The following is a 16,409-nucleotide window of genomic DNA, read 5'->3' as shown; positions in this document are numbered from 1 at the left end:
GCACTTTACTTGCAGGTGCCATCAACAGTTTTACAGATATTTATGCAGAGAGCCTTTAACTTAGGACTGTTGGATCTGAGATTTTTATTTACAGATTATCTAAATCACATCCCTCTGAAGTCTAGGGTTATTAAAACACAGTGACTAACTAGTCACTGAACATGACAACAGCTAAGACCGCCAGTTTTACACGTGCTAAAGGAAAACTGAAAACTGTGTGAAGTGTTGCAGGGCACAAAACAATAACTCTATAAGAGCTTTAACAGTTACTTTTTGTTGATTGTTTTGGTTTTAAGCCTGCTCTCATTAACCTCAGGTCAAATGGCAGATGGCTCTGAGAGAATTCTCTTAAAAAATGTTGCATCAAACATCAGCAACATTAGAGACTAGCTGATAAAACTAACAGAGTCTTCAGCAGCCTTAGAGAATCATAGTTCACCAGCAAGCTGGTAAAGACCAAACACACACACACAAAGAAAATAGTAAATTTGCGTCTTCAAGGTGAATAGATGAATTCTATTCACGTTACAGAAATTCAAGTTATTTGTTAATGGCCTTACATGAACTATTTGCAGTTCTGTTAACCCAGGAATGTGTCCAGGAAATCATGACTATGTCTTTTTTCAGATCAGTAGCTGTAACAAAATCATATACATACACATACTATTTTCATCACTATTTTTTCATATTCACAGTCACCACATGCCCTAAACTTGAAAGCATCTGGCCTCATATCTACAGGCAAGACAGGCAAGAATGTTAAGAAGAGTCAGGGTGACCTTTTGGCTCCATTGCTGACAGCCACTATTATGGACAGGATTAGTAGGGAGTATATCAGAGGGGCAGCTCAGGTTGGATGGTTAAGGGCTAAAGTAGGAGAGACTGAGCTGGTTTGGACATGTGCGGCGGAGAGAGACTGGGTATACTGGGAGAAAGATGTTAGCTGTTCAGTTTGACAACGCTGTGTACTTTATTTTACGTATTTTTGTTGAGGTAAAATGAAATTACACATTTTCTGGTTCTTACAATTGTTCACATTTGCAGCCGTGGTGAACTTACTCTTTAAGAATTATTTTTTATTTTATAGGTCGCCAGTGTTACTAAATTTTATTTAGTTAGATTTAATCTCTGTATTCCTTATTTTAAGCCAACAAAATAAATAGAGTAGATTTAATATTTCTGGTGTTGGTACTTAAAGTTAACCTTATGAAACCCTTCAATATCTCTACAAGCATAATTTCACAAATTGCCTGGGTTTATTTTAAAACAATCTTACCAGTTTTTTCTCAAATTTGCATTTTTTCTGAAAGACTGTGGTCTCGTTGGACGCACTGGAGTTAATGTGAATTGTTCAGGGAAAACAGGAAAGAGCTGCAGCGAGCAGCTTTTACTGTAACAGAAGCCGAGTCTATAGCCACTGGCTGTACCATCCCTCAGGATTAAATCTCCCGTTTCTTCGGGATGGAAGTGAGACAGTAGCAAATAACACTCTTCTTCCACTTCTCTTAAGTCAATGACCTGAAAAGACCTACGATAAAGTTGTGGAGGGAAAGAGGGAAAACACTGAGGGCCACAGACACTGAACAGTTGACAGAGGCTATCACTGTCAGAGGATACATGCTGACCCACACCATCCATCACACAGAGAGGAGAGGAGAGGAAAGGAGGGGAGAGAAGAAGAGCTGGAAGAAGATGAAAGGGCAAGGGAGGACGAGAAAGCAGCATTAAGAGCAATGGCTCTCAGAAGAAAAGAGCACAGATGATCAAAATTTGAGAAGAGAAAACTTGTGAGGTTGAAGAGGGAGATGATGAAAAAGGAGGAGAGCTAAATCAAGCACTATAGATCTAAGAGAAAAATGGGGAAGAGGGAAAAAAAGAAGTAAGACAAAGGAGAAGAGAAATTTAAGAAGACAAGAGAGGAGCGCAAAGAAAATGAGATATTTGTACAAAAAAAAAAATTGTGGGGGAAAAGGACAAATTGATTTATAAGAAATTAAATAAGGGAAAATAAGTAAATACAAAATGTGAAATAAGAAATGTCAGTTATTCTGCGCTCTTTCAAACTGATCTAGCCTGTTTTCTTAATTGTCTTTCTTAGCCCACTGTTAGCTCCACATGAAGGGGCATAACAGCAAATTAACAAGTGCTCAAGTCGACAAAATATGCCGAGCTCAGTATCCAACTGCAGCATCGTGTAAGTGCAGTAAAACAACATCGTAGATGTAATGAGGTGAAACGTGGAGGGGTCACAAATAAATGCTTCACTTCAGCAGAGCTGTTGTACAGCACAGCTGACAATGGCAGATTGGAAAGTCAGCGCTTTAAGGCCACATGTTTTCCATTTTGGAAAAGACAAAAAAGTTTCCAAAGATGACAAATTGCTGCCAGATGACCTCTAAATGTATGCTAGGAGAACTTGTGCGCTTTTCCTGCGCTGTAAAACAAAACAAAAAAGGTAAAAAAAAAAATGTAATTTCACAATATTAGTTAATACTGTATATATAAATATGTGAATTCTGATGCAATGAGAAAAAGATATCAGTAAATATAGTTTCTATGATTTTACATAAATGTATTTAATTGTTTTCACCATAAAAAAGAGTACAGCATTTACATGAATTAATACACTGTCCAAATAATTACTATAATTTCACAGTTTTTTAAAGCATCTTTTTAAATTATTGACAAAAATTAGTAAAATTAGAGAAAAGTCAAACTAATAGAAATGCCTATTCTCTATAGATTTATTCTTAAGATATTTTAAAAAGATACAATAAATATTAAATGCATGGTTAATTTCATATAAGTTAACACATATGTTTCTAATTTTCCAAAATCTTTTCATACATTGTAGTTCTGGGCTAAAGGATGCTGGGCCTTTGTCAGAAATAGACTCCATGAGGATGGCATAGTTTGGTCAGAATAGAGTGGGATAGCTGGGGTATCATTTTATTGTATTAAACTATTAATATTGATTAAATGAACAAGATTCACATGAAATGACATCACAAAACAGGAGCATAAATCTAGTGTAAATCTAAAGCTTTAGATATGAGAGGTGGACACAAATGTAAAGATGATATTTTTCTAACACGAGAGCTGACTTTAAGCATACACTAACATATCTCACACATGAGCTGGGACACTCTCTGATCATCCTTTATGTAAAACCCTTTGATCACGAGGACTCGTCGAAGAGACCTGAGTAAATTGAATCCAACTTGAAACTTGTGAGCTGCCTTAAGCAATCATGTAACTTGAATTTGCCTACTTTGATGCTGTGGACTCTTGCTAAATATCCTTACATTAGTTCACATCTAAATTACACTTTGGAAGCCATCCTTTCCTCTCGGTTTGTTAGGATTCCTTAACCCTAAACACAAATAATACTGGCACGAGCTACAAAGAAAAGGAGAACCATTACTCGAGGTCAGACCTTAAAGTTCGACTTAAAGGAGGTTTTAAAACAGAGCAAATCTTCACTGAAGGTAAAACTACTCTACAATGAACTCTCGGATCAGATGTCAGATGTTTTAAATAGAAATATAAACGTTCAAACAAGGTAGGAAGAACATATTTTAGAAATCGTCTACCTCTTTGTATGTTTTCTTATCGGCCTGACTGTTCAGCAAATAGCCAATGCGCTGTACAGCATCAACATGAAAAACAATAGCGCTGCTATTCAGTGCTGTGTAGCTGATCCTACATCTGGAGAAGTGTGCCGTTCAGTGGGGAGAGTGGTAATAACCCTGATTAGTTCCAGTGTTGATGGCTGCTTGTGGAGCTTCCAGGGGAGAGTTGAATAGAGATGGAAATCAGGGCTTAGCTACGGATGATTATCTAGCCACTCCAGATCAAAGATTTCCCTCTGTCTCATCACAAAGGATGAAGAAAAGATAATTTCATCCCATGCTGTGAAACTACCTGCGCCTGTTTTCTTGAAATATGCTGAAAAAGATCAGCAGAGCTGTCTGCATTTAAGCAAACAGACATCAGACACACGCATATGTGCAGACATATGATCATTATTTCATATGTGGCTATACAAAATGAGCCAGAGAGGTGATTTATAAAACAAAACGCTTATGAAAATGCTTCTGAGACTACGCATGGAGCTATGATTATTTAATGAATTAATTAATGAAGTGCCAGGAGTTTGGAAAGTGCAGAAATTGCAGCATAATGTGTTGATAAGAACTCATATTTTTAGCCAATAGGAGGGTCACACTACTGCTGAGAAATCTGTGGAGGAAGCAGAGTGAACCATCTGTGAATTCACAAGCAAGGTGTCTGTGTGCAGTATGTGCGTGGGGGGGAAATGCCATGAACAGGCCTACGTGCATGTGGCTCATTTCTGTGGCATTTCTTTAACTCGCAGCACGCCAGCGGGAAAGAGATGCCGTGGTCGTGAAGATAAGTTGGGCTTCTTTTGAAAGCTTGGTCTGTTCAGTTATAATGAAGCCTTTGAACATTCAGCTAATACCTGCAGATTTTTGCCAGAAGCTTTTCTTCACATTTTTGTGATTTCCTTTTGAATGAAAAAAGGCACGCATTGATTAAAACACTGAAAACAGACATTTTAAGAATGAGCCACATATGTCTGAATTCCCGACTACCCAAGAGGTTAAACCAAAGAAATAAGGTTGATAAAAACAGAGAAATATTGAAGAAACCGATGTTCTGATTTCACAACATCCCAAAGTCTCAGAGTGCAAACAGAAGCCTCACATTATAAAATAATATTCAAACCCCAGCTTAATGTCTGAGCAGCTGAAAATTCAGTTTCAAATCAAACTGTGACACACGAAAAGCATGTCCCATTGTTGTACTTACTTTTCACATGTGGAATGCTACATTTTTTGCATGTATGTTGATGCAGTTGGGTAACAATCTCAGTATGTCCAAAGTCCACTTTCTCCATTGGTCCATTATGATGTTTTGTGTTGCCTATTTAAGGCATCTGTTTGTTTTTTGTTCTTTTTTTTAATTAGTGGAAATAAAATGTCCAAAATACAAATTTACCTTAATATATTTGTTGGATATTTGTGCAAATTAGTAACTACGCAGCCATTTAATCATTTCTAATTTGCATATTTAAAAATATTATAAAATAACTCTTTTTATGTGAGAAATCAACTGTGATATCACCAAATTCTTTTTTTTTTTTTCTTTTTAGTAAAAATCTACAGAATCTTCAATTCAGCAACACTTACTTCCAGAAATTGCATTTTTATTCCTGTGTGTGTTTTTACAGAGTGGGTGTACTATTCAGAGTCTGATTTACAGAACATGTACCTAAAGGCATGACTTGTTGACAGTATTTATCATTTTTATGATTCTAATGTCAAGAATAAAATTTAACCTGAGTAATGTTAACATTTCTGCTCCAGAACACACACATTTGCACACTTGGATAATACCTCATTAGCATACTTAAACATATAAATTCAGAAAGAATGATGGCTTTAACACAAGTTATCAAGCAGCTCTGACCTGAAATGACTAAACAGAAAAAACTCTCATGCTAAGCCTTTAATATTAATATTTTTTTTATTTTTACACTATCTGTGTGTGTGTGTGTGTGTGTGTGTGTGTGTGTGTTAAACAGAGTCTGCTGGGTCTTTTTGTCATCACAGGTTTTCCAAGAAGCAGACTGAGGTGTGAAGGTGTTTCCTCTGCTTCTCTAACACACTTGCTAACGTGAAGATAAAAATAGCAATCAACCAAGAGAATCGTGCTAATTGAAGACCTTAGCTCACAGCCATGCAGTGCAGATCCAACATACTGTAACTGCTACTACACAAGGGTTCCACCAATATGGGCTGCTAACCAGAAGTCAAATTGAATCATTTTAATGCCTAAAACAAACAAGGTCTAGGGCGTAGCAGTGGTCTGACTTTACCCCCAGTGTATGAAAAAAACTGCCCATCTTTCTAAAACAGCTCCTGTATTCATGAGCAGCATGTCCTTTAGGACAGAGACACTGAAAGTCACCTCAAGGCTACACCTTTTCCAGAGAGCTGCCTAAATGTTTAAAGAGCATGAAGCCTAAAAATGGAAAAAGTCTACCAAGATTCCAGAACTCATTTAAAGGAGAGGCCTGCCAAAGGAAGCAAGAAGAACAAACACTGACAGGACAGAATGCTACCATGTAGCTCAGCATTATCTGAAAAACAACAACAACCCAAAACTGTTCTGGTCTGACAGATAAGAGAAGTCTTTTAATCTTAAATCACACTGAAAGCATAGACTGAAACAGACACATAATTAGACAACTCCAGCATGGCCTTATAATTAACTGGTAGGGGGTGAACCTATTACTGCATATAAAGAGATGTCCAACCAGTGTATACTAGTGGCAGTGCTGTGTTAAACATTTGCTACCAGTGTTGAATCTGCGTGGCACTTTTTCAAAATGCACCTGAAGATTTCACCCTGTGAAAAAATGTGTTTTTAATGTGTTTGGATGAGAGGGGAAACATCTTCAAAAAAAACCTAAAAAGTAGTCCAGTCGCTTTAATGCAAGTTCATTTGAATTTTTAAGTGTTTAAGAAAGCATGCAGCAGCAGCTGGTTTGGCTTGCAATGTTAAAATCTACCAGTTATTCAGCCTTTTGTATATCCTGAGAGCTGCACTTAGTTTCTTTTGACTGGATTCAAGGACAGACTGAACTTGTTCTTGTCTAACTGTAGCAACTGAGGAAGTGCCTCCAATTACAGAGGATGTGTAGTGTATAATCATGTCATCATTAACATTCCCAATAAAATAAATCGAACCACGTACAGGTCCCTGTGGTTGTGTTTTATTTTACTTAAATATAGTTCATCGTTTCAGTTGCCTAACCTAATCGGTCTCCAGGTCTTCAAGTTCTGATTCTGCAAAAGTGAGGGTTTTTTTGTTTACATTTCATTTTCACTTAATTAATTTTGCTTTTGTTTATTGTTTGGTTGGATTTACACACAAAAAAAGAATTCACAGTTTACTCAGAAAGTCCTCATCAATTTTGTTGGTGGCTTCCATAGTCGTGAGTCTCTCCCCATCAATTATATAACTAATGACCTAAAAATAAAGAACACCAGGACAGTCAGCTTTGTGTTTCACTTAGACTGAAGCCTCAGGTGCCCTTAATCTGTTTCAACAACACTATCCTCAGCGTGAAAGGCAGTGGTAAAATCATGTTGTTGCTTGTTCAGATAGCTCAATACTCTGAAGCCTTCTTTCTTTGGAATGGTGAGCAGTGTCAAACGCCTTGGATAAATCAATAAACCAGTACTGCAAAACATGCTTTCCTAACCAAAGACTTAATTATACCACTGACTGCCTTTAAGTCTGCGGTACCAGTACTATGCTGTTTTCTTCTCACTTTAGTTCATTGCTTATCCTCTCTGGTTACTGGAGTTTAGGTATCTGCCATTTGCCCTTGACTCGGCATAGTATTCCTACTACTATTATTATTGTTAGTAGTAGTAGTAATCATAATACTAATAATATCACTAATATTAGTAGTATCATTGTGTCATTTCAACACGCACTTTTAAAAAAACTCAGGAAATCTACAAATTTGGTGACCAGTGCACCGATGCTGACCTTCGTGGTATACAGAGTGAAGTTTAGTTAAGTTCAGTTTTGCTCCTCTGTTCTTCAGACACTTGTTTACAGACAACAGATACCTTACCTTCCTTTTACACCTCAGCACAATAATGACTAAGTGATTACGACACGCTGCCTTTGCTTTAAAGATGGCTGTCATTCTGTCTGTAAATGAGCAGAGAAATAAACAGGAGTACAGTGCATAAACACTCATCACTTAAAAAGCAGGACTTTTCTCACCCTGAAAACAATATCCAATCACACAGTCTGACACTCTGTGATGTTAAAACACTTTGCACAGCAGCAACAATTATGACCACAGACACAAATGTGAAACAAAACCAGCATAAAAAAGTGATCGCCACAGTGATTCTGCTTTAGACACACGAATAGAGGCTGTAGCAGGAGACTGCTTCAACAGGATTGTTACCTGTTAAAGTTCAGGGTCTGGCTGCTTGGGTCAGCATGCACTCAGCTTTCACTCTGGGTTCTTGGCTAGCTTAGGATTAGCATGCTGCCTGTGCAAAGAACCAAAGTTGGGTTAGCAGCATAATGTGGTTGTTTGTGTTCTGGATGCAGTTAAAAAAATAAATGTCCATATCCACACTTTAAACTGTCACTTTTTTTCCCTGTGAAACGTGAACTGAAATCAGCCAATTGCAGAAGTGCAAGAACCAATAAGCAGGATCGATAGGCAGACAGGCTGACAATTCCAAGGAATTGGACTACTGGTTTTCTGTAAGAAGCGGTTCTCGATTCCCATCACAAACCATGCTGTTGTTTTGTTTTTCTCTCATCATTTCAATACATCACTAGTTGAAGCTTTGCAGAAACAGTGCAAATATCTATCAAAATAATATTTTACAGCGTCTTTTTATGGTTTATATCCAATTTATATTTTGGTGCTAAATTTAGGTGCAAAAAGTAAGGTGACCCTTAGAACAGGCCGACCCCACCACATTAAACGGAGTCTGTGACTGCATACCCACTGCTTGTCAAAAGTCATACACTGAGTATATGCCTGCTCTAAGTTTTTATTTAGTGTGCTTGTTTTTGTCAGGAATCATGTACAAAAAAACATTGTGTCTGAGAAAGGTGTCAGTGCCAGCATTTGGCCTCAAACTAATCATGAGGCCACAAAGCACACTGCCATGACCTCCAAGCTACAGCTACACCTACCTCTAAGTCAGCCAACTATTTTCATAAGCCCTGCTTCACACGTTGTGTTAAGTCAGTGTGGCGGTTACATGGTTGTCAGCCAGTTCCCCCTTCACTCTCACACTTGCACGCGCACACACATACACATTGGCCAAGGCTCATTAAGCTCCTTCCCAAGCTCCTCATTTTGTCCCTAATTAGGGGAACCAATGGTTTTGCAGGATCTGGTCAACCTCTAAGTCACTCCAAGCAAAGATATCCTCCCCACAGTACTGTTGAGAAGCCATTAGAAACTTTCAGGACATTGGATGCTGACATGTTTCACCTTTAAAGCGCCTGTGTGACTAGCCTGTCATTGCTGACTGATTGCTGTGTATTTACTCCAAAACGTAATGGGTGTCACACAAAAAGTGATCTGTGGAGCTCCGAGGCAGCAGAAAGGCACTGTGTGTCTACGTCACACAGCTCTCTGTCTCTAGCTCGCCTTTAATGCATCTTCTATCGTCCCACAGACTGTCTCCTCGTCACCCATCTATTCATCTCCCCTCTCAATGGCTCCCTCTGTTCCCCTCGACTCACTATTTCCTCTTCATCCCTCTGATGTCACAAATTCAGATATGAGCTTCTCTGATAGAACACACACCCTTGGACACTGCAGCTTTGTTTGAAAAGACAGCGATCAGTGGATGCGAAGAACTAGGGAAGGGGAACAAGTCGACAGTGCGGTTATTTTCCAAAGCTGCAGGAGACTGTAAAATGCAGAAACAAAGGGAGACATGCAGGCTAAAAAAACATGCATGAATGCTTCTGAAAAGGCCTGCGTTGTGTTGCTGCCTTGTCTCATCCCTGTGGCTCGGAGCCAGCCGTGCCTGCCAGGGCACTACTGTTGAGTCTATTTCTGTTATCTGCTCTCTTTCCTGCAAAGAAGAAACAGCTGACCGCTAATATCGCTACCTGGGAGGGGGTGAGACAAGACTTCTCAGACCTGGCCCTGTCTCAGAAATACATATGCTTACAAAGGATCGCACACTTGGCTCTCGGCTGAGTTTTGTGGCACCCGTTGGGAGGATTTGTTGGCACAGTCGCATAAACACGTACTTGTCTTTCAATGACAAAACCAAAAGAAAAACACAGTCAGTGTTTGGAAGGTCTAAACAACCATTTTCTTTCTTTTGTAGTTAAACTGTTTAGTAGAATTAATTCTGTGTTGACATATGACCCTCAATTCTGCTTCTTTGCCCCTGTAGTGTACGGAGGCCTTTTCCTGTTAAAAGGTAGTTCTTCCTCTCCACAGTCACAAAGTGCTTGCTTTGTTACTAACCCTTTTTTCTTCCAAATCTTGACAAACAGGGCACAACTAATAATGATTCTAACTGACCCATTTAAAAAAAAATCCAAAAAGTATATTTTGCTTTTATCTGACAGTTGTGGCTGTGGTTGGCAGTCATGATATAGACCTCCCAGGGTTATTAACCTGAGCTAACAAATTTAAGTCATCTGAACATTTAACTTAAAAATCAAGAATAAGAAGAGGTCAAAATGTGTTAAAACAACAACCATGAGATTTTGGAGAATGCAACATGTCTTAAACAGAGATAGTGGCATGGGTTCAAAGTAAGGTTTGGTGAGCTTGGAGGGGTGATCGGCTGAATTAAAGTCCCTGACAATGATGGGGATTTTACATGTGTTAAATGCATCAATAAAGGAGAGCAGAGAGTTGAGTTTAAAATGATAATGCACAGACGACACTTGCAATCAACGCGGCAAGGGTGTATTTAATATAATGTGACCTTTTCAAGCCTACTGTTTGCATCTGACCTGGAATGCATACGCAGCATCGGGCTTTTCAAAGCCAACAAGAATTTCATTATTTTGAGTTCCAATGGTGTTTTATTGCCTTAGGGCTTTTACACAATATCTTGTTGAACAGTTATTGATTCAAGCGCAGAAATGTTGATACAAATCTTTCATATTAATCACTGAGTTCTGATATTTTCATGGGTAGAAACAACATTTCAGTATAAAACATATGAAGGTGCAAAGCCTTCAAGAATTCCCAGTATCAACAGTTTTTTGGCTGTTTTTCAATAACGTCATTCAACCTTAGATCACTTGTTGAGATGCCAAACTTTTTTTAAAATTAAAATATACAGTACAGTTTTTCAGGGACAGGGAACTTAAAGGGTGGGGGTTATATGTTCCCTGTCGTGTGGTTCATGACTTAAGTCTTATCCGAGGATGGGCTGTGTTTTAGAGCGCCCCCCATTAGTATGATGTGAAAAATTAATATGTCAGAGTTTAATATTTTGATATGCAGAGAAGAGCAATTATCTCTTTAACTATTTTTAAAGTAAAGGAAATCCAATGATAATGGTTATAATAATAATAATAATGCAATTTTTGAAGTTTTACAGAAACAGCATCGACCATTCATGCTGCATATCCAAGACTGGACATTGCAGCAGTAGCAGAGATGAGGGAGGCTCCTTGCACCAGAAGGGGACAGTGAATGACAACCCATTTTGTTGGCAAATAGGACTGCTGGCGGTCAGTGAGTGATAGCAGGCTGACTGTCACAGAGATGGGCTCAAAGCGCTCATGTGCCTGCTCCGTCTCTGCTTTCACCTCTGCTAGAATTTCACCCTGCTTTATCATCACCTATTACTAAACACAGTTTGAGCGCATATGTTGTGTTTTACTGCAAGTAAAATCCATAAAGCATAAAAAAGATTCATTATTATATCCAGGATTAAAATTGGCTCGAGGAAAAAAATAGGCTAGATGATGTCAAAAAGGGGACGCAGATGATTAGACCGGTTGTGTCTTTATTCATACCATAATGTTAAAAGAACGCAGACTCCAGTAAGCACTGTGGATAGGTACAGGGGATTTGTTTTTGTTTGTTTGAAAACATTAATGTCAAACTCAAATCAGAATAAGTGCATGTAAATGTAACCCTCTCTCCCTGACAAAGCTTCACACTGCTTTGAAAATGCATAAGATTTGTATTTCAGCTGGTGGTTATAATATCGCAGTATCTAGAAATGCATTTAAAAAAATAACACTGAGAATACGTGTTCAATAACGCGCGTCAAGTAAACGAGTCAAGTAAAGTTAAGCATATTTACAAAAAAATAATAATTTTGCTGAGATTAATCGTCAGAATAAGAGTTGTCCTTACTCATTCTCGGAATTCCCTAAATGACGCTCTGGCTCCAGTTTAACCTCTGTGAATGAGCGACCAGTTGTTAAATTACACGGAGATAAGTGGCGGTTCCTCCCTAGAGGAACGCGTCTTCTTCCATCCTCTGGGGCTCACCAACTAGCTCAGACAGTGACTGTCCACAGCGGTGCGACTGACCGAGCGCAGCACGGTTGGGTGTGACTTGAGCATACAGCGCTACCCTCAACTACACTGGACAGTACAGGGGGTTGCAACACACAATAAATCTACAGGTATTTTGCGAGTTCGGTCATTTTTTTCTATTTTATTGTGGCAACAAAAAAAGGGAAAAAACGCCTAATGTGAATTCACAAAACAAAACAAGAAGCGCACACACGTCGAAACTAGCTGTGCTGATGACACATGTGTGCCTTAAACTTAATAGTTAGCAGCAAGAGTTATATTTTTTAAAGGATAGAGAAAGATTTTACCTTGAGCAAGTTACCAGTCCTTCTGATGCATAATGACAATGGTCAGAGCTCGGTGCGTTCACGGGGGATTCGACAATTCCAAAAGACGGTAAGTCCTAAGATAAGTCCACAAAACGTATGATAATGAACGGAAATCTCTTCCTATAATAAGCCCAATACATGTGACATTACTAGGATGAAGAGGAGGTTAAAACTCAGACAGGAGTTCTGAATGTCTGCTAGTTCCGACTGCGCGCCCAATGCAAGAAACAGGTTCAAAAAATCCCGACTGCCGCTGTTATTTTCTTACATTGTTCCCACAGATAACATCCCCGCTCTTCATTAACTGTGAAAATAAAATCCTCTTTTTAAGACAGTAATATTTTATTTAGTTAAATTCCACAAATTCTATGATTTCCTCTGAGAAAAAGTTATTCTCCAAATCTGAAATTCTCTCTCGTCCGCAGATCGCGCAGCCTTCCAGGTGAATGTGATCGCTGAATGAAGCGGCGCATCAAAGAGGGCTCGCGCGTGTCTCGGGAACCGCCGTCCCCAGCTCGCGGCTCTGGAGCGTCCTTGCCTGCCTGTGTGTCCGCGCGCAGCAACAGCCGGATTCCTTATTTGGAAGCCCGGGGCTCGCGCTGCAGTCAATGGTTTGAAATTGTACCAACATGACTTCCAGGCAAGTGTTTCAAAATAAAATAGATAAATAGACGCGAAAACGTTGATTGGAGTAATACACACACACACACGTGTGTGTGCGCGCGTTGGAGATGGATGTTTCTGATGTATGTGTGTATGATATATGTATTCTTAAGTACACTCAAAAAAGTACTTTAATGACTTTACTCAAAAAGTCACAATTATTTTCACATTCCCAAATTGCATTTTCAATACTGAAATCCCAAAACACATCTTGTTTCTGTTGCACACTACAGCTGTACCTTTATTTAAAAAAAAACCAAATAAATAAAAAAATAAAAAAAATAAAAATTAAATCCTACAATAAACTGAGGTTTCCCCATGGGAGTGCTTTTATATTGAAGGTAAAAGCATCCACTTTCCTGCCAGAGTCTGTCTGTACTGTGTTCAAAGCTGGGGGGGGGGGTTCACTCAGTAGAAAATTCACCCATCAGCCCCCTCTTCTGGAGTCAAACAGCCTCAATTGGATGTTGTGTCAGGGCAGTGGCACCACCTACATTAACACACAGAGAGGGAATGTTAATAAATGGCCATACATGTCTTTTTAACAGGTTATATATAATCAATAACTATACACGCATCACACACAGACACACTCTATCTACAGCTACTATTAGTCTCTGGGAAAATCTCAGTTTCTGCCCCTTTGAAATTATGCCTTTAACCTCTTAATATCAACACACTTAACAACTGGATCAGGGGTATTGTTTGTGTTTGGTTATGCTTTCCATAGAATTTTCACCTGTTTGGAATACTTACATTGAAAAGCATTTGAGACAAAAAAAACTGTAATGTCAACATTTATGGGATGTCATTAGAAATTTAAAATACTAGTTTGTAAAAATGTGCATATTAAACTTGTGGCTACAATAAACCCAACCATAATCCATAACCTTAATGGGTTGCTGGTGACCTGGCAGATGGTAACAGGTTTATTGCCAAGAGACACAACTTTAGTTTTTCTTTGCAGTGAACTCATAAACAACGAGTGCTATAGTGCTGCAATATTAAGACAATGAACTGGTTCCTTGTGTGATGTTTACTTTCTTTTATCTTAATATTTTCATAATGCGCTCGAGTGCCACATATACCGTACTATGTAAAAATTAAGCAAGTTAATAACTGGAATTATTTGAAAAAAAACATTATTTCAGTTCATGTTCCTAGTTGCAGTTTGCTTTTGTAATAGCACCACATGGCTTCTGGGATTCCATGGAGTTGTGCCCCCAGGGTGTTGATAATCCAGCCATGAGAATGTGTCAGTTATTTCAAAGATAAATATCAAAGCAGTGATTTTTCTCTTTATTTTCACTATTAATCTGTCTTATGTTCTGAATACATGGAATGCAACGTAATTACAGACATTAATCAGACATGCAAAACATGCATTATGTGATATGTGCAGCTATATTTCCATAGAGGAAATACGTTTGTGTGCATTTCTGCAAGATACTGTGTTGACCTACATTGGATAATTTGAAAGAGTTCTGACCCACGCAATTTCAAGGCCTTGAGCTGAATGTGAACCCATCAGCTGAAATGCACAATGACAACAGTAACTCACCCATATATAAACTGAGACGCAAACAACAATTAGTGGCAACAGTGTGCTAAAACTCGCTGACAGAAAGAAATTCTAACATGATAAAATGAGGAAATCCATTCCTCATCAGTGACAACCCCAACTCAAGTGAGTATATTTCGGGTTATATTTTGGGATAGCTGTACAACATCTCCAAAAAACGTTCTATGGATGCCTAGTCAGATGCCCCAAACACCTCCAATAACTGTTTTCAACTGAAAAAAGCTGTTGTATTCTAAGCTTTTCTTGGATGTCTGAGCAGGTGTCAGTAAGCCTAGTTTTTTTCAATTCCATTTCAGTTTCAATTAAATTTTACTTATACAGCACCAAATCACAACAACAGTCACCTCAAGGTGCTTTATATTGTAAGGTAGACCCTACAATAATACATACAGAGAAAAACCCAACAATCATATGACTCCCTATGAGCAAGCACTTTGGCGACAGTGGAAAGGAAAAACTCCCTTTTAACAGGAAGAAACCTCCGACAGAAACAGGCTCAGGGAGGGGCCGGGCCATCTGCTGTGACTGGTTGGGGTGAGAGAAGGAAGACAGGATAAAAGACATTGTGTGGAAGAGAGCCATTGATGCTGATAATCTCAGTTTTCAGCCATTACAAAAGTTTACAGCCTTAGATTAAGATCGGAGCATTCGTTGACTGTTAAAGTTAAAAGTTTTGGTTTCTACGTCTTTAACACAGCAGCTTGGTATAATGTCTGCATTACTTCTGATGGGGCCTAATGCTCCCATTTGTTAAAATGTCCATGTGACACAAATGTATTTAACTGGAGGAAACAATGGATCTTGGGGGCAGGGACCATAGCTACAGGTTCAGAGATGCAGACTCATCTCACTCTTTATACTGAACTGCAAACAGCTTGTGATGAAGCCACAAACACATCAACCTCAAAATTAAGATATTCTGAGAACTCAAGAATTTATGGAGCTGGAGTCTTTGAATTTTAGCTTAACCCTCTCCACCCTTTGATGAACCCTGAAATCCTGTCAGTAAAATGTAATAGCCATGTTAAAATGCAATATATGTAACAGACTGTGTATGTGACTTGAAATGCTTGATCCTTGACAGTCTCTTATGTTATTGACGCCTCCATGCATTGTCGAGCAAACTTTTCATACCCATTTTATATAACCAGTGTAATTTTGACCACATGCTGAAGTCATTTCACCGTATTGGGATAGAGTGGAGTGTAAATAATATGCAGTGATTAGAATCTCACCTTGAACAGAAGTGTAATCACTGACATAAGAGGCAGTCCTCAGCATTACATTAAGCTTTGCCACATGGAGGTGAAAATGGAAAACTCACATTACTGTGCAGCGCTCTTCATTGGGAAAAGCCCTGCTCTTTCAACACCGCTACAGTTTTGAGGGCACAGTTACAGCTGATGGTGGATAAAATTCTATTTTAACTGAATCATGGAGCTATAGTCAACTGCTGTCTGGCTGGAGAACGTGAAAGAGACGTCTCTACCAAAGTTGTGCTGTCTTTGATTTTTAGAGCATTTCTAAAAAAACTACAGTATGTACCTCACTGTAGGCCATATCTTTTTTGTCACTGACCATCCAAGAAGTCTGTGCTTCATTTTTGGCCATCTCAGTCTCTCACTAATTGGATGAGCTTTGCACCAATATAGCGTTTGCATACAGCTTGCCAGCCAATCTTGCTAGCACAGGCAGATAACTTTGCATACTAGCTTGGTCCAAACATGGTCAGTTCTGGCTT

At 38.8% G+C, this 16,409-nt stretch overlaps 1 protein-coding gene across 15 annotated transcripts in view; it reads right to left on the bottom strand.

The window, feature by feature from the left end:
* Positions 1–13,005, bottom strand: part of adgrb1a (adhesion G protein-coupled receptor B1a) — a 209,588-nt gene extending 196,583 nt beyond the window's left edge. For 13 of the 15 annotated variants that reach the window (XM_084942987.1, XM_084942989.1, XM_084942982.1 and 10 more), the window contains exon 1: positions 12,403–13,004. The gene's annotated coding sequence lies outside the window, so the exon portion shown is untranslated. Of the gene's footprint in view, positions 1–7,675; positions 7,756–12,402 lie in introns of all 15 variants that reach the window. The other 2 variants (XM_084942983.1, XM_084942996.1) reach the window with 2 other exon arrangements.
* Positions 13,006–16,409: the final 3,404 nt, after the last annotated feature.

The sequence above is a fragment of the Perissodus microlepis genome, chromosome 11 (genome assembly GCF_051167445.1).
Source record: "Perissodus microlepis isolate ML-2025 ecotype Zambia chromosome 11, ASM5116744v1, whole genome shotgun sequence".
Lineage (NCBI taxonomy): Eukaryota > Metazoa > Chordata > Actinopteri > Cichliformes > Cichlidae > Perissodus > Perissodus microlepis.
This window is presented reverse-complemented; position numbering and strand designations above follow the sequence as displayed.